We start from the raw sequence: 25,261 nt of genomic DNA, 5'->3' as shown, positions 1-25,261 counted from the left end.
TGGTTTACTTCTTCAAAGTCATAGCCTATCTAATTATCTTTGTTTCTCTCCAACTGCCTAATACACTGTGTTGCAAATAGTACACACTTAATAAATGTTTATCAAATCAAATAAAAAACTGTCATATTTATGTATTTTTATGGTTATTAATGGCCTGGCCTAGCAATGTCAATATTATCATTCCCATTTCTTGTTATGAATTATAAATCTAACTCCCCATTTCATGTACTTTTTTTCCCCTCTTATAAAAGGAAAGGAAAATCATGAGTCACACAAAAAAGAAATCCATCTCTAATAGAATAGGTTGATTCTAAGTGGAAAATGAATATTTAAGTGCTTAAGTATTGTTTTCTGGATATCCAGAATAAAAACCTTTGTTAAGAGTTGGTACCCAGGGACAGCTAGGTGGCGCAGTGAATAGGGCACTGGCCCTGGATTCAGGAGGACCTGAGTTCAAATCTGACCTCAGACACATAATACTTGCTAGCTGTGTGATCCTGGGCAAGTCACTTAACTCCACTGCCTAGCTTAAAAAAAAAATTGGTACCCACATGTGCCAAAATGGTTCATTCTAAGGTTCCTGATCTGTTGCTCACTGACAAAGAAAAGCCAACACATCAGGGCAGACTAAGGAAAGGATGAGAGCCAGATAAATTTTAATGTGTTATACTGAAGCTTTAACCACTGATTTCTTCAGTTTTAATAATAAGCATATATAATTTAATGATGTACTCTTTCATAGAACTAGTACAAGGATTACCTAAAAGATTAAGTAAATAATTAATTCATTCACTATTGAGTGCAGACTCAGAAGCTGCTAAATGGCAAAAAAGGATAGAGTGCTGGACTTGGGGTTAGGAGGACCTCATTTCAATCCTACTTCACCCCTGGCTTGCTATGTAATCCCAGGCAAGTCACGAAAATGCCCTCACACTCAGTTTTCTCATCTGTCAAATGGGGATAATAATAGCACTTACTTCACAAAGTTGTTATGAGATAACATGTAAAATATTTTGCAAACCATGAATTGTTATAAAATGTTAGCTATTAGTAATTATAGCTAGGCACATGATCACAAAGTACTCTGACTATAGAATAGCATGTACATGTCAATAAAAGGTAGGCCAAAGAATAAGTATGCGAACATTGTCAACTATGTGTGAAGGACCATGTGAAATAAATGTTTTAGATATTTAGAGTGCATATCTCTCCAAAACTACTTCATTCAGAGGCTGGGAGTCTGATTAGAAAACTTAAAAAATAATAATAGTGTAAGATTGAGAGATTTGGTTGTGTTGGATATCCAGGGTCTATCATCTATATCCAAGAATAGAGTCAGAAATGCTGATAGGTCTGGGATGTGAGTAACCAGTCAGTGCCAGTTGTTGTTATCCGTCCTTTTTTTTTTTAAATAATTGTGGTTGTTGAGTCATTTTCAGTCATATCCAACTCTTCAGGACCCCATTTGGGGTTTTCTTGGCAAAGACCAATTTGCCATTGCCTTCTCTAACTCATTTTACAGATGAGGAAACTGAAGTAAATGAAGTTAAGTGACTTGCCCAGGGTCACACAACCAGTCAGTGTCTAAGGATAGATTTGAACTCAGGGAGATGAGTCTGCCTGACTCTAGGCCTGGCACTCTACCTACTACAACATCTATCTGCCCTTTTCATAATTACTTGGTGGTAATAAAAAGTCAGTGAGCTGACCAGGGCCCAGACAAATCTCCTTTATTTTCATCATCACCTCTATTATAAGTCTTAACATCTATAAAAGAGACACTAATTTCATAGTTGGTGATTTCTTTGATTAGAGTTAAGCCTCTCAAAGCTGTTTTTACAATGTGATCGTTACTGTTTATATTGTTCTCCTGGCTTTCCCTTCATTCTTCATCAGTTCATACAAATCTTCCCAGGCGTCTCTGAAACTGTCTCTTCTTTTCTTACAGTACAATAGTTTTCCATTACATTCACATATGATAATTTGTTCAGTCATTTCCTAATTGATGGGTACTCTCTTAGCTTCCAATTCTTATTTGGAAGGAGGGTGTAGAGAACATAAGAGTTTGGCAGTTGAAAAATGTGCTTAAAAAGAACTAGTGATTTCTCTTTTGGGAGCAAATAATGTACTGCTGATACCAGCAAAAGTAACACAACTATACAAAACACAAATAATAAATTATGTTTAATAATAGCAGTCATAATTCCATTGTTGTGTGAAAATAGGGTCATAAAATTTCAGAACTGCAAGGTTGGAAAGGATCCCAAAGGCTATCCCCCACTCAAAGCATGAATCATATCTGAGAAATGGTGCTTCAATTTCTGCTTGAAAGTCTTTGGTGATGGGGAACTCAGGAACTTTTGAGCCTGAATAGCCCTTATAGCTGAGTTCTTCCTCATTTTGAGCCAATGCCTTCTTCCCTGCAATTTCCACCTATTTGTTCCATTGGGCCCAAGCAGACAAAGCCTACCTAATCCCTTTTCCATATGACATCCTTTTAACTATTTGAAGACAGCAATCACGTATCACATGGTCTTTTTTCTCTCAGGCTAAATCTCCCAAGTTCCTTCAGCCTTCAAAATATGCTAAAGATTTTTTTTTTTTTTTTGGAAATGGGACTGCCAATAGAGAACACACAACTAGTTGACAACAAAAATATTAGTAGAATGGAAACCAGGAAAGCTGGATTCTAGTTCTACTTCTGACATTAACCAACTTTGTGACATTCCTCACCTGTAAAATAAAGGCATTGAACCTACATGATTTTTAAGGTCTCCTCCTGGCTCCTAGGTGATTCAATGGATAGAGTATTGGACTTGGAATCTGGAAGACTTGAGAACTCAATTTCAGACACCTACTAAATGCAAGCTACTTAACCTTTGCCTCAGTTTCTTTATCCATAAAATAAGGATAATAATACCACCTACTTCCTAGGATTTTTGTGAGGATCAAATGAGATATTTGTTAAGTGCAAACTTTAAAGTACTACAGAAACACTAGTCATTTATCATCATCATCATCATTATTAATTAATTCAGTGCTAATATCCTGTGATACCATGAGAGTCAGGCTATTTCTGACTTTAGTTGTTGTTAAATCATTTCAGTAGTGTCCAACTCTTTGTGAACCCATTTGGGGTTTTCTTAGCAAAGATACTGGAGTGGTTTACCATTTCCTTCTCCATCTCATTTTAAAGATGAGGAAACTGAGGCACACAGACTTAGGTGACTTGCCCAGGGTCACAAAGCTAACAAGTGTCTGGGGCTGAATTTGAACTTAGGTCCTCCTGACTCCAGGGCTGGTGCTCTCCCTGTGCCACCTAGCAGCCCATGGAAGGCTGCACTAGAAAAGCATAAATTCTAACAATTCCTACCCAGCTAAAGATGATAGACTATATATATGCACCTATTATCCAAAGACTGGTCCTGCTGAAGTCAGGGAGGTTCAGTCATAGTAACTAATGAAGACCATCTACAAAGGCAGAGTGGACAGACTGTAATCTGCAGTAGAAGAAGAAATTTCCATGTCCAGTGAAATCATGAATCCTACCTGGTTAGAGTGAATAATGAACCCCTGAAGTATCAGAATACTCAAACTATTCAAAGTTGCAATCATGTAAAGTACAGTAATTGGTTCTAGGCCAATAAAAATATACAGAATACAAATAATGCCACCACTTCAGGAGACTTTATTCACACTAATAGGGACCTAGCTGTCCTACAGTAATCCTGCTGCTTACTACCAGTATGACCACTGAGTAAGTGGGTCGGATTATATGGCCTCTATATGGCTCCCAATGAGCTCTATGTCCTTGATCCTGTGATCAATAAAAATGCATTTATTACTTACTATGTGTCAGGTAAAGTGAAACATTCCCTGCCATCAAGGAGTTTATATTCTAATGAGGGAAACAGCATGTAAAGATGATGATGACTATGATAACTTATATTTACACAATGCTTACTATGTCTCTCTGAGATAAGCACTTTACAAATATTATCTCATTTGATCCTTGAAACAACACTAGAAGTAAATGCTATTATTATCCCCATTTTACAGTTTAAGAAACTGAGGCAAACAGAGGTTGAGGGACTTGCCCAGGGTCACACAGCTACTAAGTGTTTGAGGCTAGATTTAAACTGACTCTATCTACTATACCTTTTAGCTACCCTAAAATGTATGCATACAAGCATATATACATATATATACACACACATACATGGTGTGTGTGGTGTGTGTGCACAGGACAGCTAGGTGGTTCTGGGCCTGGAGTCAGGAAGATTCCTCTTCCTGAGTTCTAATCTGGCCTTAGACACTTACTAGCTGTATGACCCTAGACAAGTCACTTAACCCTGTTTGCCTCAGTTTCCTCATCTGTAAAATAAGCTGGAGAAGGAAATGGCAAACCACTCCAGTATCTTTGCCAAGAAAACGCCAAATGGGGTCATGAAGAGTTGGACAGGACTGAAAAACAATTGGAAAAAAACACACACATACATATATACATGCATACACACACATATATGTCAATGTAACTATAACTATATATCACCGTCGAAAATTTTTTTAAAAGCACACTCAGGGTTATTTGTGACTCAAGGAGTAACATGCTTCTTAAAGGAGTTGTTTGAAATCTTTTTCTGAATTTTGAATTTACAAACACCTGCTCTTACCCTGGGCTGTTAAGCTAGTCATTCTAGAAAAGCTACACGTACTTTCCATTTTAAGAAGTAAATGTATTTTAGAAAATAAAGAAGGCTTTAGAAAATAAAGCCTTCAATTTTGAAAATGACTGGAGATATTTCCAAGTCAGTCATTCCTGATATCATGCTAAATCCTTATCTTAGAATTTATGTGAGGAATTTGGCACAAGACACCTATTAACAGAAGTGTATGTTTTCACCCTTATAGAAAAAGGGTAATGAGAGCACTAGTTTATAGTAATAGCCTTCTCTAAAAGTACTATACCCTTATTTCATACTCCTAAAAAAAAAAAAACTTAGATACTCTGGTACACTCCCTCAACGTGACATTTCATAAACTTCCTTACATGATTACTGTTCTCTTCCCCCTTTCACATACCAATCACATACCAATTACTCCCCCTTTCCCATTTACCATCTCCTCCACAGCCCATGGACTTCTGATTCAATGATCTTTCATCTCAGATTCAGGACCCCTAGACAAGGACTAATTCCTTGTTGCCCCCTCTCCCCCCACATGCATGTGGTTCCTTTCCTTTTATTTAAAGATACAGTCACACTATTCATATCAGAATGACATTCTTGTAGACTATACAACAAGCAAACTACTTAACTTCATAGTGCCTCAGTTTCTCTGTCTTACTTGCTACTTGTCTTACCATCAAGGCAAAATGAAATAAATTCTAAAATTAATAGATACCTAAATCAAGGTGCTGTATCAATAGCTGGTATCATTGATAAAATAAGTTTATGTCAAATTTCTAGAAGAATATAGCAATAGTAACAAGTAATTTATTATTTATCATACAAAAAAGAATGGGAAAATTGGATTTCTGGTACTCATTCATACTGAACCTATTGTCATCAAATGCATAAGTAACATTTTTAAGGGTTAACTTTCTCATACATCTCAGTTTGCAATTTAGGCCTTGCTTTCCAAGCTAATCTGTAGCCAATGCCTTCTTCATTGGTTGGCCAGTATGGTTTTGATTTCCATGAGTCTCCAAATATTGACTCCAATTAAATTAACAGTAGCTATTTAACCACCCAGGACCTAATAGTTTCAAATCTATTTGTCACAGCACCCTCATTCATGCTGAGTACTTAAACAAACTGAAACTACATTCTCAGCAAAATGATTCTATTTGCCAACAGCAGTTAATGCACCACAAGTGGCCCTCCTCTCCACATTACAGTCTGCAAGAGATGACTGACACTTTGGGAATCATCATCAGAACCCTTCTGCTTTCAGTTTTTTATCTCCTGGCCCAGCATGAATTACACACAAATGTACGGTGAGCCAAAACACATTTTTTTAATGAATGAATTTGAGGTAATTCCAAAAAGTACAAGACAATAAAATGCATTTTTTTATTTTTATTTTTTGACATCTTGTTATACGCTTTCTAAATGACCTAAACCTAAGTGGTGCTTATTAACTACAATGGATGGATTACAGAATCTCAATCCATGCCTCCTCTTTCCAGGGTTAATGCTGATTTCAGCATGTTAAGTCAGCAATCTGTCCAGCAGTCACCCCAACTGAAGCTTTCCCTCACAACCAGGTCAGTTTTGCAAGACAAGAGAATTAGCAATACTAGAGAGTGAGTAAGGAAAACCGACTTGCACTTAAAAGAGTTCCCTTCTCATTCATCCCCTCTACCACCCACTATGAGACAACACAGCCAAAGTCATTTATTTCCAAAATGAACCACCAGGCTATCACCATTGAGAATCTAAGACTTAAAAATGGGCATGCTCCAATCTTCTGTGTATCTCTGTTTAAAATCTGGGAAGCTACAAACCTAAATAAGCTAGAAACAATAGCAGCTTTCTCTCTGAATGCTCCATTAATAAAAAATGAAAAAGTCTTATCCATTCATAGTGGGGTCAGGAGAGTCTTTTAAGGGCACTAGATCACATTTCTTTGAACGCTGGTTTGCTTGAGAGGCAGCATGGTTGTATCATTCAGAGCCGGTATGTATAGTAGCAAGTGACTGCCAGATCTATTCTTAGAACAGCCTTCTCTTGGAAATTTTGCAAGATTCTTGAATCTACTAGGCAGTTGCTCCACTAACAAGGTAATGAAGAAAGGAAATGAGTTTCTGTATACACACAGACTGCACACACAGCTTTATAAGTAGATGACTAAGCAGCCTTTTTTAAATTGAGTATGTAGGAACTTTTTGGGTGTGGGTTGCTCACCAAAGAATCATTTTGCCTGGATGAAAACAAAATAAAGGTGGTTTCCAGCCTTTCTTCTTTTCTTCTCTCTAACCTCTTTCCTTCCATCTCCCCCACCTTTGCAGTACCCCTTTTCTCTGCATTAAACTTGCAGCAGCCATTTGAAATGTAAAAGAGCAGTCCATCCTTAGCAGTCATAGGAAGCCGGTTAGCAGCCTGCTCGGCTGCAGTTGTCTCCACCCTGCCCCCCTCGCACCCACTAAGGATGATAAGACTCTAGTTCACTCTTCTGACACTTCCACAGAAGACTTAAAAAAAAGAGTACCCTACACAATTCAGCCTGCAACTGTTTTGTGTATGAAATTCAGATTTTGCATGAGCCTTACTAATGCCGGGAAGGTGGGAGGGGGTGGCAGGAGGGAGACCAGTATATTTCTCACGTGGAGTTAGCATTTTAAAAATCGATCACATGCTGAGAAACAAAATGTTTTGAGACCTCAGGATATACGGTATTTTATGCCTTTTTTTTTTTTAACTAGTCCAGCATTCTACAATGAAAAGAGAACTACTGCATGATCCACCGCCTCACTGCAATCACTACTGGAAAACAAAGAAACATTACCTTTTTGCTTCTCACTTCCCGAGGAGCAGGGGAACTTCAGATTTTAACCCAATTATCCACAGGCAGCGGCATCCCCTTAAATCCCGATCCAGCAGGCCCTCGGCCTAACAGGCAGCATCCATTGCTCTGAATCCGTGGTTTGCTAGGATTCAGGCCTGGCCCTTCCTCTCCCTCTCTCGGACCGGTGGCCGCGCGCGCTCTCTGCAAGGAGTTGCTCCTCTCTCTCCAATCCTACCACATCCCACATCCCCACTAACGGTCTCTCACACAGACACTGGCTGCCATCCAGAATGCACCACAGCCATCTCTATTCCCGACAGCTTGGGGTGGGGGGGGGGCGGGTCAGAAGAGAGGAAAACCCCCTCCTCGGCTTGCAACCTGGTAAGGAGCTCGCGCGAAGGCACCGGCACTGGCACCAGCAGGCAGGACACCCAGCCTGTCTGGTAGATGCAAGAGCAGCTGCTGTCCAATCACCCTTGACACGGGTTTTACACGTTCCGGGAGTCCCTATTCTGATTTTTCCTTCTCCTCCTCCTCCTTCTCCTACAGCAAAGGCTCACGTGCAGACAAAAACACACTTCGAACCAGAGGACGAGTGGCGGGGGGAGGGGAAAGAGGAGAGGAGAGAGCAGGAGAAGGGGTGTGTGTGCGGTGGGGGAGCCTCCAGGCCCTGACGCGGCTAGGTCATGTGAAAGGCAGGGACCCTGGCGTACAGACAGCGGGAGAGCGAGTTCAGCTGGAGCGCGGTGGGTCGGGCTCTGCCTGCCTCGCAGCGGGGTAGCTAACTAGTGCCCAGACCTGAGAGAGGCGGTGAAAACCGGGGAGAGCAGCAGACCCCCCTCCTTTGTGTTCCTTCCTCCCTTTAAAAAGGGAAGGAGGGCGCGAGGGAAAGCAGCTCCAGAGATTGTTAATCTTTCAATTTCCTCCCGACAGCATATGCAATCAAGGCAAAGTTATGTCTTGAATTGTGCTGGCGAGCAGGGAAGCACTGTGCTGAGTCGGGGAAAATTCCTCCCCGGTAAGGGGGGTGGGGGAGTGTGTGTGTTGTGTGTGGGGGGGGGGTGGGGAAAGGCGGGAGGGCTGAGAAGAGGAAGCCAACTAGAGAGGAGCCAGCTCCTCAAAATGAAACTCCAAATTTCCCCTAAGGAAAACCCAGCTATCAGTGGCAGGCTTCCCCCCTCCAGTCTTGGAGATCAGCCAGGAAGCTACCTTGGCCAAAGGTGTGGTGGCCCTGCTCCATCTTATTTTGCTGCCCTTGAATTTTACTCTCCCTTCAACTCTTTAGAAATGGGAATTCCAGTGAGATAACCAATGACGACGGACTAGGCTCTAGTCAAGTATTTTACAATTACCAAGGAAAGGCTTTTCAGCCGGAGAGTTCCATTTCGACAGACCTGGGGGAGGGTGGAGAAAGAACAGGCAAGTTCTTAATCCAAAAAAAAAAAAAAATTAAAACAAACACAGAGTATATTATTATTCATAATAGTAACTCCACCCACATTATATTTCTAGAGCTCTTATGCCTGAGGAGCTCAATTTCCCAGACATACATTTTCTCTTTAATTGCCAGAATACCCTTGGGAAAATAAGGGAGGAGGCAGGAATTATCACCCTCTTTTTCATGGATATTGAAATTCAGTCGTGCCTAGGTCAAGAATAGAAGCCCATACATCCCCTGACTCTACCCAACCGAGCCACAGCCGAGTCTTTAGGCGGTTTTCTACACCCTATTATATTAATGCCCCCACAGACAAAGGAAGCACTACCAAATCTAGCATTAAAATTGTCCAGGTCACGGTCAGGCAGCGAAGACATCCTAAACTGGAGCATCCAAAGAAATCACCTCTCAAGGTAATGAACTCACCCCGTGGCGAGTTTGCAATTAACCTTTTGCAGAAAGATCTCCAGGAAAAGTTCATATTTTCTCTTAACATATGCAAGGGAATCCCTCTACAAAGCTGTTGTTGCAGAAGGAGACTAATACCAGCATCATCAACTACACATGTTATATTTGTGTTTTACAGTAAAAAATGGTTCATCCAGACCAAACTTTTCATTTTATGTATGCGGGGACTGATAGAAGTTGTGACTTGTCCAAGGTCGTGGGGTAGAACTGAGGCAGAACAGATTCTCTGAGTCCAAATTCTAGTACTCTTTACTCTGCACTTTATGATTTGACTGTAGAAGGTCAAACTGAAACTTATAGGCATAGTATAGGGTAGAGAATCTGCCCCAAAGTCAGAAAGACCTGGATTCAAGATTAATTTCTAACAGGAACTGGGTGTGTGACTCAGGGAAAGTCACTTAAACTCTCCACCCCTCCAGGCACTTCTCTTAAGACGATAAATTACTGAGCTGTTGCCAATTTACTTTGATCTAGGGAGTCTCCCCACCTGGTGGCTTTCTACACCGATTAAATAATAGGTCTAATTTAAAAAAAAATGTACACACATAGGTAATACACACACATAAGTACATACAAATATTTTATATCAATAATATATGTAATTCAACTTTCCCCTGCTCCTTGGGAGGTGAGAAATAAAAAGGTAAAGTTTCTTTGCCTTCCAGTAGCAATTGCAAATTTGTGTAGTAACAAACCGTCTAATGAGGTCTCTATTGTACTTCTACTGTTCCATGATTATTCTCTCATGCCAAACCCTCCTGTTAAAACTGAAGAATATTTCTGAGTCTTCTTTACACAAAGAACATTCAAAGGCAATCCTTCTGAAGTTTTGGAAGTAAAGCCTTAAGAAAACTAAAACAGAGAACTATTTCCCACAGTTTTTAGGATGTCACATTACTGCTTATCACACATCATGGCAGCAAATTTACAACTATGTTTTCACATGACTCCAGCATATGAAATCTCTTAAAAGTAATGCTAAAAAAGGTACCAGAATCATAACTCTCCTAATTGCCACCTGTACTCAGGCTGGGGGGAAAGTGGATCATAATTAGCAAATGATGTTTATGCTATAACTTTTTAGTGCTGTTGGTAGGAAAAAGGTGGCTGGTTCTATTTGTTTATTTTCTCTGCCTATATCATTATCCAAGCTAATCATTCCAGTGATAGACTTATGATAGATCTATCCATTTCCATTTCTTGGCATATCCTCATTTCTTTAAATAAAAATCAGCAGAATTCTGTACATCTCATGCCCAGATTTTAGCAAACATTTGGCAAAATTTCTCTTGCTATTTTGAAGATGAAATGGAGAGAGATAGGCTAGGTGATAAGTAGGTTTAGAGCTACTTAATTCCCTAAGACTCTTAGGTTCTGAGTTAAAAGAGAGTTTAACGATCATCTAACTCAAACTATACCTTTAAAAAAATGGTTCCCTCTACAATATATCAAATAAGTAGACATCTAGGTTGATTTTTTTTTAAGACTTCATGTTCACTTCCAGAGAAAGAACTGATAAATAGAAGAATGTATAATGTTGTATATATATAAATATAAATCTGTGTTACATGGTGACCTTCTCAATTTGGGGTGGGGAGGGATGGAGGGAGACAGTTTGGAACTTAAAATGGAACAAAAAAATTGAATTAAATTTTAAAAAAAAGACTTCAAGTGAGGGCAGCTAGGTGCAACAGTGGATAGAGCACTAGCCCTGGAGTCAGAAAGACCCGAGTTCAAGTCCAGCCTCAGACAATTGACACTTACTAGCTGTGTGACCCTGAGCAAGTCACTTAACCCCAATTGCCTCACCAAAAAAAAAAAAGACCTCATGTGAAGGAGGGACCCCTACTATCTTGTGAGTCAGGCTATTCAACTTTTAGATAGATTAATTGTTAGAAAATTATGTATTACATTAAATCTAAATTTGTATACAAAATTTTTACCCATTGCTCCTAGTTGTTTCTTTTGTGACCAAGCAGGACAAACCTAATCCCTTTTCTGAGTGGCAGTCCTTCAAATGCTTGAATATAATTGGATGTTATTTCCCTCTCCCCAAGTCTTCTCTTCTCCTTTTCACTAATGGTTGGATGTCAACTTGGAAGCAGATCTCTAGTGGTGAGCATTATAAAGATGACTGGTTAGGAGGCTATCCACATAGTCTAAATAAAAAGAAATAAAATCCTGACTTAGAGTGGTTTCAGTGGTAGAGAGGAGGGGAGGGGGGAAGAAATATCCTGAGGTAAAAATCAACCTGATTTGGTAATTGATTGCATGTGTGTATGTTGAGGGTGGGCATGGGGGATAGAGGAGAAATGACAGTGAGAGTTAGCAATCAAAGATGACTCCAAGGTCATAAACCTGGCCAACTGGAAAGATCATGATACTTTAGCAAAAGTAAGAAGAAAGGCAGCAAGACTATATGTTTAGAGACAAGATAAAGATTTCAGTTACTTATATATTACATTTGAAGGGCTTATAGACCAGCCAGGTCTTTACAATATCTACACAGGCAGCTGGAAATAGAGGTCTGGAGTTCTGAAGAGAGATTGGGGTAGAGACAAAGATTTGGAAGCCATCAGCATAGTGCTCATAACTGAAGTCATAGGAGTGGACCAGATCATGAAAGGAGAAAAAGGCAAGAAAGACAAGGATAGAACTCTTAGAAACACCCATATTTAATGGATGGGAGGAAGATGAGGCATCATTAAAGACCAAAAAAGTACAGTCAGAGAGATAGGAATGAAACCATAGGGATATAGTGTTATGGATATTGAAGCAGATAAACTTTTAAAAAATTCTTCTAAGTCAGTCATGAAGTGAATGTGAACTGAAGCATTTTAATCACACACACAAAAAAGAACTCTACATTTCAAGTTTCCTAGAAGAGAGTTAAAATTATGGTACCTGGAGAATGTGAACAGATCACTTTATGTCTGGGTCTAAAAATTGTGTGATGTTTTATTTTCCTATTTGAAATCACAGCTTAGGGTTTCAGCTACTGGCAACAAAAAGCAAGGATGAATCTTTCAGCAATAGACAAGAATCAGTTGAAATATCACAGTCTAATAAATAAATTAGAGGTCTTTGGGATAATGTATAAAATATTAGGTACCATAGCACAGAATTATTAAACACTGCAAATATTCTCAAATACCTTACCCAGAAGATAATCTCAGTTAACTTGCTCAGAAGCATCTAACTTTAGGGGAAGCTAGGTGGGGCTATGGATAGAGCACTAGCTCTGAAGTCAGGAAGACCTGAGTTCAAATCCAGCTTCAGACACTTGATACTTGCTAATTGTGTGACCCTGGGCAGGTCACTTAACCCCATTGCCTAGCCCCTCCCCCAAAAAAAGAGTATCTAACTTTAGTAGTCAAAATTTGACATAATTTTCCAAGAAACTCATTCATTAGTTTCCAATATAGCTTTTTTTTTTAACATCTGTGAAACTTCTGGCCAATGGACAGTAATCAGTTAATTAAAAAATATTGAGGTTTGTCAAATACTAATCTCTTGTTTACATTTGCTTGGTACTCTGGTGTGTCTGGTCTCTTTTATTTATCTGTTTCTCTCTTTTTTTCGATCTGTACCAGAGGGCTGTGATGATTACTGTTTTCTAATATGTTTCAAAGTTAGGGACCATAAGATGGCCTTCATCAACTTTCTTTACAATAACCCTTAAAATTCTTGCCTGCTTGTGTTTCCATATAACTTTCATTATAATTTTGTGTAGTTCTATGCAAAAACCTGTTGTTGTCTTGAATGGTTTTGTATTAAATATACAATAATTTTGGGAGTATTATCATTAATCAGATCTATCAATCAATGTTGAATATCCCTCCAGTAATTTATATCCTTTTTATTTTAGTCATTATAGTTCTATAGTTCTTGTATAGGTCCATGAATCCCCAGGTAGATTAATTCCCAAGGATTTGATGACTTTTGTTGTTTTTGTAAAATGGTACTTTTTAATTATGATTTTGGGGGTCGTTACTAGTAAATTATAATGCATATGATTTTGTGAGTTAGTCTTACACCCTTCAACTGTGCTGAACTCATTTATATTGTCTTTATTCATTTTTTGTTTGAGGCAGTTGGATTTTCCAGATATATTATCATGTCGTCTGCCAATTATGATGGGAATTCCATAATTTTAAATTTGAAAGGGACCTCAGATTCCATGTATTCTAACCCATATCAGAAAAGGAATCTCCATTACAACATAATCCCAAGTGGTTATCCGATCTCTGCGTAAAGATTTTGAATGAAGGGGAGCTTACCACCTCCAGAGCTCAGTTTTTCCTGATGTCAAACCAAAAGTTGTCTCTGAAACTTTTCCCCTGGTTTCCATTCCTACTTTTTCTCATTAGGACCAAAGAGAACAAGTCTAATCCTTCATCCCCACGACAGCTCTTCAAATACTTGAAGGCAGCTACCAATATCCCCTTGAATCTTTTCTTCTCCAGGGTGAAGTCTCTTCTCCCACTCTACCTCATCCCACCACCAACCTTCCTTCATTCAATTCAATATGAGGTTGAATCTAGGCCCTTCACTGTCCTGGACTGAGTTTTCTTAGGTTACTGTCTCATTAGTCATTTTTTCCCCCTCCTGAACTGTCGTGCCCATAACTGAACACAATGGTCTAGATGTGATCTGACCAAGGAAAAAATACAGTGAAATAATCACCTCCTTGTTCCTGGAAGCTGTGCTTGTTCATTGTGGTTCAAAACTACACCAGTTTCTGTAACTGGCTTATCACATTGCTTAGTCAAGCTAAGCTTGTAATTCATTGAAAACCCCATCTTCATTTCTATTGTTCATCTTTCTAATATCTTTTCCCTGTTTTATTGTAATTGTGAGAATTTCTTGAACCCTATCAAGCAAAAATTATTAAAGTACATATTCTTACTTTATTCTGGCATTTAGTAGGAGTGCTTCTAATGTTTTTTCCACTGCATATTATTTGTGTTTTAGGCTTAAGATAGAGTTTTTTAGTGTGTTAAGGAAAAATCTTTCTATGTTCCATTTTAGTATTTTCATCATGAATAAATATTGAATTTTATCAGATGTTTTTTACATCTACTGATGTATAGGTTTTTTTAAACCTTTTTTTGGTTTATATGTTTCACGATATTGATAGTCTTTCTGATGTTAAGTTTTTCATGCTTGATATAAATAAATACCTCTTGATCATTATGAATTATTTTCTTGATTATTGCTATCTTCTCTGGACTAATATTTCATTTAGTATTTCTGCATATGTATTTCATTAGTGATATTGGTCTATAATCTTTTTTTTTAAATTTTGTTTTTTGCTAGGCAGTAGGGTTAAGTGACTTGCCTAGGGTCACACAGCTAGTAACTGTCAAGTGTCTGGTCTGAGGCCACATTTGAACACAAGTCCTCCTGTCTCCAGGGCCAGTTTCTCCATCCACTGTGCCACCTAGTTGCCCCCTCTATAATCTTTTGAATGTTATCTTCACCTAGTTCTAAAATCAATACCACATTTTCCTCATAAAAGGATTTGGTGGTGTTCAATCTTTTTCTATGCTGACGAATAATCTATGTATCATTTATACTTGGAATATTCTAAAGACTTTTACTGTGAAAATTTCTGGACAAGTTTTTTTTTTTCTTTAAACAGAATAATTCTCTGATAATTCATTTTTTCCTTCCTCTAAGATAGACTATTCGAATGATTCATTAGTGTTTGACAAATCTTTGTAAAATAAAACTGGTGAAAGGATTCATTATTTAATGAATATACTTTGGAAAACTGGTTTTGCAGAAAAGAGATTTGGATTTTCCTCCTAAAGCATACCCTAGTGAATTCCAGAAACAAACATTAGACAAACAAACAAACAAAAAGTATTCTAGAAAAGACAAACAGAACCAAATGGAGTAGAATATTTCAATTGTGGATTTAAAAAAATTCAACAAATGACTATATTTAAAAAGTATGTAAATAAAAATACATCTCATTTTGGCTAAAGTTAGCTTCAATGGCAGTATATTAGTGTGGCATAGTAGAATTACTTCTGGACTTGGAGTTGGGACCTGAGTTGTAATCCCACCTGTTACTAGCTTGTGACCATGGACAAATCACATTACTTCTGAACGCTTTGGTTTCCATTTGAAAAAAGGAAATAGTCATATTTTACCATCTCCCTCACAAAGTTATTGTGAAGAAAGCACTTTGCTAACCTTAAAATGCTAAATAATGTGACTTACTATCACTGCTTTTGTGGAAAATAATAATAAAATATTATTTTTATTTTAGACTATATACATGTGTGCTTATTTAATTCTGCCACAACCAAAGTATATGAATTAATTTATGTATATAAAATAACAAAAATCTGATCAATTAAACCTACCTGGATATTTCTATTGTCAACTCAAAGGTGTTCTACTATACATATCTGGAGACTGTTACTTCACAGTACCTTTATGTTGATTCTGGAAAGGTAATAAACTGAGTTTTGTGCCTAGGCTTCCGTATACCCTAATTGTAGGTGTGTGTGTTATTTTTAAAACACCTTTCACACATACTTTCTCTGTAAACTCTCATCTAGTCTCTATTACAGTGTTCTGTACATAGTAGGTATTTAATGAATGCTTATTCCTTTGAATTCTATTAAGAATGTTTATTTTTAATATCTTATTTTAATGGACTTCTCTTGTTTCATATCACCTTCATTCATGAATATATACCTCCTCCTCCATCCCCTGACATCCATCCCTTGTAACAAAGATTTTAAAAAGAAAAGAAAAATTAGCAGTTCAGCAAAATTATTCAATGCATTGTGTGTCTGACATCATGTGCAATATTCCAAACCAATAGTCCCTCCTCCCATCTCTGTAAAGAGAAGAGAGGGTCACATTGAGAAATCTTTGTTAATTGGTACTTTTGTACTTTATCAATATTATGATAATTAATATTCATAATTATGGCATTGAGGCAATAAAAGACCCTAAAATATCTACTGAGTCAATCGTCACAAGATTAAATTATGCTCATCTTAGTTACATATTTTATTGCATTCTAATTTCCTACAGAATTGGCAATCCATATCAGGGACAAACACAGAGCTTTCTTTAGACCATATAATTTGATTAACCAGAATGCCACAATCTATGACCATGTCAGATAGCAAAGAGTTTAAATTATGGTTTTAAAGTCATATGTCTTAATACTATTCCAAAGATCAGTTAAGAAGAGAAAAAGAAAATGTTATAATCAGATGCTCATTTTTTAAACAAAGAAACTAAACTTTGGTGGAAATAAGGTTACATCAAAAGTTGATGATCCTTTTGAAAATGGAAAGCAGATCTCTTATCTATAGCTGCCCCATTACACCACAGGGCCTTTCCTTAGGCATTTCCCTAAAAAATTCCAAATCAAGTCAACACAGGGATTTTTTTTTCTACCCTAGTTCAGCTGTTAAATGATGAAATGGCTATTCATTAATTCCTATGTTAAAAGATTTTAGAATGTTAAAATGTTAGTTTTGAAGGATTTTAGCAAAAGTCTTCTTTCTATAGAAACAAATGTACATTTAGTTTTGTTTTATCACTTAAAAAACTAATAATGTATGAATGACCAATTGTATTTGCATAACTAAACCAACTCAGCTAATTAAAAACACAGTAGAAGGATCAGTGATTTTGCAAACATAATTTGGACAAATCCATTCAATTTATTAATAAATAAATGATTACTTCTACCCTTTCCCAATCTCTTCTTCCTCCTGGGTCCTAAATCCTCCAATCCAGTAGACTACTAGCTCTTTGAGGGCAGGGAAATTTCCTCCCCTACTCCAACCCTTGCCTTTTTGGGGATGTTTTTGTTCCCACCACCACCACCTACCACAGTCTTACACACAGTAGGTATTTAATAAATGAACTAATAACAAAACTCCAAATTCTACTTGATCTGGAAAACAAAAAAGAAACCCCACAACCAAAACCCTAAGAAAAAGATGTTATGATGAAAATGACGTTATGGCTTATAAACAAACTCTAGAATAATTATGAAATTGAATTTCCAAAGTGAAAGTAGGTGTAACTTGACCTAAAGACTCTGAATGTATAGTAAAAGATTAATATGTAACATTAGCTTAGAGTGCTAGGCCTGGAGTCAGGAAGACTCATCTTCCAGAGTTCAAATCTAGCCTCAGACAGTCCCCACTGTGGCTTTTTAAAAGGTGAATAACTCTGGAAAGGGACATACTTTGAGCTTGGCATCCTTCAATTGTTTTTCAGTCATGTCCAACTCTTCATGACCCCATGTGGGATTTTCTGGGTAAAGATACTGGAGGAGTTTGTCATTTCCTTCTCCAGTTCATTTTACAGAGGAGGAAACTGAGGCAAACAGGGTTAAGTGACTTGCCCAGGGTCACACAGCTAATAAATGTCTGAGGCCAGATTTGAACTTAGGTCTTCCTGACTCCAGGCCCAGCACTCTAATCACTGAGCCACCTAGCTGCCCCCATACTTTGAAGAAGTGTCAGTGAGTATCTGCCTTCCAAAGGACTGCGCCTGGGTGATTAGCAGTGGAGAGCAATGACAAATAGCAGGCAGCTGGTATGGAAGGAGAGAGACCCAGGAGGGACGAAAGTAGCACTGAAGGGGAGAGTGGGAATAATCACAAACTTCATCTACTTTACAATTGTGCCTAAAGTCAACCCCAGTCATACCAACCCAAATCATTTCAGTAGTTTGTCACCTCTAACCTAAACAGTGAGGAAATTTCTTAACTGGGGAGGGTGCCCAAACTAGCTGAAAGGGCATAAATAAAGAGGTCTTGACATGCATGCACACACTGAAACTCTGCCCTATAATTCAGCAACCTAGCAGTATTGCTTCTTATATGGATGTGAAAATACATATGCAAGTGGGTTTTCTCTAAGGAGTTATGATCATTTTGAGTAAGTCCTAAAAATGAGAGCAATAAATGTGATGTCTTCTCTCTGGATCTTCCCATCTGACTTTAGACACAGCGTTTTTACTCTCTAGAACAGGGGTGGGGAACCTTCGGCCTCCAGGTCACATGTGGCACTCTAGGTCCTCAAGCGCAGCCCTTTGGGATTTGTTCTGTGAACTTTGGATTCAGTCAAAGGGCTGCAAACCTGGTCCAAGATCATTACTGTATATATAGTGTGTAACACTGGACAGAACTTCACTGGAACCAATTACAATAGTACTATTTTGGATGAGGGCTGGGCAGCAGAGTGGATAGAAAGTCAGCCTCAAAGTCAAGGAGATCTGGATTCAAATCCAGCCTCTAACATATACTGATTGATCCTGGGCAAGTAATCTGACCTCTTAGCGCTATACACAACTCTCCATGATTATAAGTAGCAGAGAAGGTAGCAACATGAATTAGTAGAAAGAGTTTCCTCACACAGGCATTTTCTAAAGAAATCACAGGTTCAGTCCCTTTCTCTATCGTCTTTTGATGAGAGATAGCATGACAGTAGAAAGAGGGCCAGCTGAGAAGTCAGAAAAACTTGTATTCAAGCCCTATTTCTGACCCATACTTGTTATGACCACGGGTAAATCATTTAGGCTCTCTCTGCCCCAGACATCTAAGACTAAAAATTGTATCTGAATTTCTCCTTTGCATCAATGGAAGAAGTTTTCACGTTGAAGGATTTCCTTAAATAACAAGTTTAACTCCACCCCTAAATAAGTACACATAACATATCTGAAATATGTGGAATGCTATGAAATTTAATCTGCATTAAGTCCAAGATTTATGTATCATGAGATTTAATGAGAGCTCAAATAATTTAACCTCTCTAAGTAAATCACAAGCAATGCCTATGCTTGGTCACTTACAAATCTCGTTGTCCTAAATCCCCAACCTCTACTTGGAGTAGACTGTGCATCCTCTAATGGTACTCTTCATTATCTGTCTGTGATTTACCTGAGTGAAAATGAAACTACTCGTGAGAGACCCTGTCTGTGTTCCATAGACACATTATGACTTGAGTAATGACACATTATTGACTTGAAATGTATGCCTGTGAAGAATGATAATTAACTACCTGAAGGTGCTCTGAATTTCAACATTTTTTCCCAAACCCCACTATGTGACAGCTCATAATATACTGTGCATTACTATATGACATATCTTCTCCCCTGGTTCCACATATCCAGATGTGAATGACATTTTCCTGTCTACCTGGAAGGCACCCTACAGTAGAATAGCGACTTATAATCAATTAAAGCACCCCAAAACACAAGTTTCTGCTCCATTTCTTAATACCAGAAGTACTACACATTTTCTTTAAGAAAAAAAGAGGGGGTTTGAAAATATGGTTTGACTTGAGTGGGCGGATTCAGTCTTCAGGTTCAGGGTAGACCCCATGATAAATCCAACATTGAATGAAGCAGTCTGATTTTATACAGTCATACAACTAATACTACTTTACATTTAGCCTTTCAGAACTCTTATGATTCTCACAAAAACCCCATGAAATATATAAAGCAGATTCACTGTCCTTATCTGAAAAATGAGAAAACTAGGTCAAAAAGAGATTGAGTGGTTTGCAAGGCATCATGGTATAGGGACAAAAGCTCTGAACTGGAAATCAGGTGGCCCTAATACTGACTCTGCTATCAATTTGATGTGTAACTCTTGATGTGTAACTCTTGATGTGTAATTAATCCCTTGAACCTCAAGCTGGACCTCAGTTTCCTCATCTATAAACTGAAGAGACTGGACTAAAGAAGCAGAGTGGAAAGTATTTCTCTTCTATTTAGGACCTTTAGGACCAAATCATGTGGACCTCAGTTTCCAAAAGAAATCTCAGAAGTATCTGGTAGAACTTGGACCAGATACTTCTGAGATTTCTTTTGGATCTAAACCCATGATCCTACCATCTCTAAGTTTTTCTCCGCTTTTAGATTCCATGATTCTATGAGCATGGATTAGAAATAAATAGCTGGAGCTGAGAGGCTGAATAAGACAAAGTGGTTTACCAACACTAGTTAGTTGTTGATCTTCTGAGAAACAAATGAGACATTATCCACCTCTGACAGTCATAGAAGTCTTAAACTTTTAGAAATAATTGGTATTCCGGAGTAGGCTGACAGTATGTAAATTAAGGGTAAAAGGTTCCCAGGATGGAATACTATCTTTTGCTTAAGTGAAATTTCCATAATCATGGTACAGGAGTGCCATGGATGACTACGAGAACCTCTAATTACTTGCAGTGGTTTACACCCACTAGGTCCTCCCTCATGTTTGTTGACTGCACAGACATCAATACTTTGGGGGAGAATAAAGAATCCCACTTTGATTTTTGCATTAGGACATTAATCTGATCTTGTCTCCCCCACCCAATGATGAATGCTTTTTTTTTTTTAAAGAAAGGCTTTGTGTTTGACAAATTTGATCCAATGTCTATACTTAATTGATTCCAAAAAGGAAAAGATCTGTCATCTGTGGGCAATTGAAATCTCCAGTCTCCAAATGTGTTCTTGTTGTTTTGAATTTACTGGGGATGACTCTTATTTCCTGATAACGAATCATCACCAGATACTGTCTGTAGCATGATGAATGACAAATCAGCTGCAGCTATTGTATGTGACAAATGAAAACAGTGCTGAGAAAGGCAAGATAAAATAACTTCCAATGTGCTTCCAGATTTTGTAAATATGTATTGGCATGGTCATGCCAAAATGGTTGGAAGAGCTTAAATTTCATCTACCTTTTCTCTTTGTCCGGTATATTTTGATACTTTACCATAGATTTGGTTTTTATAATATATGCAGAGTGCAGTTCCTTTCCCTTCCCTTCTCCCTTTCCCAGAGAGAAAAAATGGAAGCTATAATTATCCTCTAACAGTAACTATGGGAAGCCCAACACAAAGAAAATGCCACAGGTACCATCACTCCTGTCTTAGCACCTGTGCTAAGACAAACTTCACAAAGAATTGTTGCAACAGCTGGATGGCACAGTGGCCTTAAGTTCAAATTCTACCCTAGACACTTAGCAGCTATGTGACCCTGGGCAAGTTACATGCACATTCCACACCTCAGTTTCCTCATCTATAAAATGATGAGTTTGGTCTCAATAGATCCGTTCCAGCTCTAGATCAATGATCCTAGGTATAATATGCCCCAAAGGACACACTAATGGAAAAAGTAATGAACTGGACCTCATCTTAGGGCTTGAGTCTTTTACTCTTTCATCCTGATGCTGTCTATTCAGTTTCCAAGAAAACAGTTTAAAAGGCAATCCAGTCCACTGATAATTTTGTCTGCATGGTGCCAGATAGTTAGATTCTCTGATTGGGTGTGTATATTCGGGTGCGGGGACGGGGAGGGGGCCACACTGAAGACAGGGATTGGACTTAATTGATTGCATGATTTAGAAGGCACAGCCCATCATAATAACAAAGAATTTGCTTATTTTCCTGGTATCTTCATCCCTACTTCTATTACATAGGAACAATTTCACTGACCTGCATAGAATGTAGACCTTAAAGTGCTATATACGTTATTAATAATGCTAGAAATACACTTTACCAGAGAACCACGGTAAGAACACTGTAACAACTAATGCTGAAATAACACTCATAGAAAACATTATCTCCCTACTAATCCTCAACAACCTTCCTTTGGCACCAGAGTAGGCAGCCACAGAGCTATCAAAAGACCTGGGAAAAGCAACTAAGGAAGGGGCTTTCAAGAGGATTTGATAATAAAAACAACACCACACATGTTTTGAAAAAGGAAGAAGTAAAAATTCCCATTTGAATGGCAGATGTCCCCTGGTTTCTATTTGCTATTACCACAACACATGAACGGACCTAATTTTTAAAAAAAATAGTTTATTTTCTGTCTTCAAAAAGTGGGTTTTTGGAGGAGGCTTTCTGTGTGATTTTTTGTCAGAGTGCCAAGCAGAGAGCTACTGGCTTCTTTTGATTCTTCCACACTTGTTCCTAAAACAGTTGCAATTACAGTAGATCTGTGGTTTTACCAAATGACATTAATGAGCACAGTTGATGTGAGGGAGGTGGGAGTGGGAAAGGCTCTTTAACACAGGGGGGATTAAAATAAAATCCTGATTCTAATAGGATGAGTTATAAATGAGCCACTTTGCCTGTGACTTTGTTTATACTGCAGTAGGGTATCGTTTTACTTGGGAAACTGTTCATACATCATTGTACTAATGAGCTAATGAGTAACTAGATGCCTATATTTTCCACTTTGGGGCCCCAATTTATTCCAGGGTAGTAATAGCCTAAACAAATTAAACGACAGGGTTCAAGAATGAGAATGTGTGTGTGTGTGTGTGTGTGTGTGTGTGTGTGTGTCTATGAGGGGGTGGGGATTGGGGGCAAGATTCTTTAAAACACCTCAGGACCTAAAATGAAATGTGGTTATAGTGAGTTCTTGTTATAGGAGAAAATAGGAACACTGAGCTTAGGGGTATGGATAAAAACAAAAGAAAAGCTAAATGAAAATCAAAAGGGAAATCAGCTGTTTCAAAATCTGGACAGAAAAAAATATGTGATATAAGTGTATCTCGATTTCCTTGTTTAAAACTACAATACAGTGCTTTGCATACAGTCAGAACTCAATACATGTTTGCTGAATTTCTCAAAGAATTTCTTTCCCCCAAGCTCTGAATTTCTCCTAACCTTCCAAAGGCTAGAACATAAAGACAGAAGAGCAATTCATGAGTGAGCTAGATAAAATTACTTGCATAAAGTGAAGGTAGTTGTGGAACAAATTCTTTGACAAAGTCACATGACACCAAACATCCAGATACACAATATAAAGTTCAGGAAACCATCCCAGTCTTTCAAAAGTACTTAGATATTTGATGTTTAGGCAAAACATCAGGGTGATTAGCTGAACTTTCTGCTTTTCATCCAGCTACCTGTGTAGCTAAGCACAACCCTAAACCCCTCTAGGACCAAAGTGTAATTCTTGAACTAGAAATCTCTTCTTCATTTTACTCTATCTCTCCATCCTTCTTTCCATATTGCAGAGGCAGGTGCTTACCTATATGCAAAATATTGTAAACTAGAAGTGTAGTCTCCTACCACTGAGGAGTTAAAGGAAATTCATAAACTATGTTTTGAAATCCAAGGTTAGATTCTCTTACATAAGTATTTACTTTCACAATCAGAGCTTTTATTATCATTCTCTTGCCCTATATTATTGTCATTGCTCTCCCAATTCCTCCCCGAACCTCCCCCACCCTATGTATCCTGATTGCTTTGATCCATGAACACGTTGTCTATAATCAACACATTTTCCTCACATTCCACTTGAAGTATTTGGATCTGTACATTCATATACAGATACTTTCAGACAGACATTTTATATTTCTGATGGTTTATGATGGGAGTTTAAAATGGGAAAAAAAAACATTCTTACAAGTTTGCTGACCCCTGGTTTGTAACAATATCAGAAGTTTCTACCTTCTAAAACACTCTAATTTGAATTGGTTTGTTGAATTGAATTGAGAGAATCATTTTTAATTTTTTTATGAGTTCTTTCTCTGGATGCAGATGGCTTCTTTCTTCATATGTCCTTTATAGTTATTTTGGGTATTTATAATAGTCAAAATAATGTATTCACTCTAAGTCCTTCTTAAAACAATACTGCTTGCTGTTACTATATACAACGTTCTCTTGGTTCTGCTCATTTCACTCTTCATTATTTCATGCAAGAGAATTCCAAGAGAATCATAAAATTTTAAAGCCAAAAGCAATCTCAAAGTTAATCTAAGGACAATTCCTTTATTCTATGAATGGGGAAACTGGGGCCCACAGAGCTTAAGTGACTTGCCCAAGGTCAGACAGCTGCTTAGCATGTGGAAAAAGACTGATAAGAGATTTATTTTATATGTCTTATCACAGCTATTAGATTGTAAGCTCCCCGAGGTCACTAATTGTATTGTTTTTATCTCTGTATCTTCAGAATCTAACACAGTGAATTATACATTGAATTGAATTAGATGGTGGCATGGTTTGGAAGGCTGTGATTTATCTATGAGATTGGTGATCTATGTCTAAGAAATACAGGGCAGCTAAGTGGCACTTTGGATATAGTATGGGGCCTGGAGTCAGGAAGACCTGAGTTCAAATCTGGCCTCAGACACTTACTAGCTGTGTGATCCTGGGCAAGTTTGCCTCAGGTTTCTCATCTGTAAAATAAGCTAGAAAAGGAAATGGCAAACCACTCCAATATCTTTGCCAAGAAAACCCCAAATGAGATCATGAAGACTGGGCCACAAACAGGATTGAAAACGACTGAATGACAACAAAACCTAAAGAAACCAAGCTATCATTTGAATCCAAATCTTGAAAAACAGTTGTTCTTTGTCCTCACCAAATGACTATGATGCTTCCAATTAGGAAGAACTTTCAATGCTTTCAGTTGAAAATTAGCTAGAGGAGAGCAAGTTTATTACATTATAACAAAATCATTCTCCTGACACCGGGTATGTGGATGGGAATTGAATCATTAAAATGAGACAGAAACGTTGACAATTTCTGCCATATTCACATATTTATGATTTTTACAGACTATGGTAATTGCCAGCAATAAATGGACTATATTCAAACAACAGGATTGATTTACTATTCAATATTATAACCAACCATGGGTAGCTCATTCTTTGGTAAAAATTATGTCTGTAGAAGTGAGAGAATATAATGAAAAAAATGCACTTCAAGCCATAATGATAACCTAGGGTAATCACATAATTTTCTAAAAAGGAATAACAAGGAACATAACCTTTGCCACATGTAAATATCACCACAGAAAACACTGGAGCACAGGGATTCTGGTATGTGAGACAGAGAAAATTGATCA

The 25,261-nt window shown here is 37.9% G+C and overlaps 1 protein-coding gene across 3 annotated transcripts in view; it reads right to left on the bottom strand.

Moving 5' to 3' along the window:
- FRMD4A (FERM domain containing 4A) overlaps positions 1-25,261 on the bottom strand; it is a 352,592-nt gene that overhangs the window by 283,682 nt on the left and 43,649 nt on the right. Inside the window, exon 1 of one of the 3 annotated variants that reach the window (XM_027838550.1) lies at positions 7,510-7,591. The exons of the other annotated variants lie outside the window; for them this stretch is intronic. The gene's annotated coding sequence lies outside the window, so the exon portion shown is untranslated. Of the gene's footprint in view, positions 1-7,509; positions 7,592-25,261 lie in introns of those variants that run through there. 3 annotated transcript variants of the gene reach the window in all.

The sequence above is a fragment of the Vombatus ursinus genome, unplaced genomic scaffold (assembly GCF_900497805.2).
Source record: "Vombatus ursinus unplaced genomic scaffold, bare-nosed wombat genome assembly UNPS02014830.1, whole genome shotgun sequence".
Taxonomy (NCBI): Eukaryota; Metazoa; Chordata; class Mammalia; order Diprotodontia; family Vombatidae; genus Vombatus; species Vombatus ursinus.
This window is presented reverse-complemented; position numbering and strand designations above follow the sequence as displayed.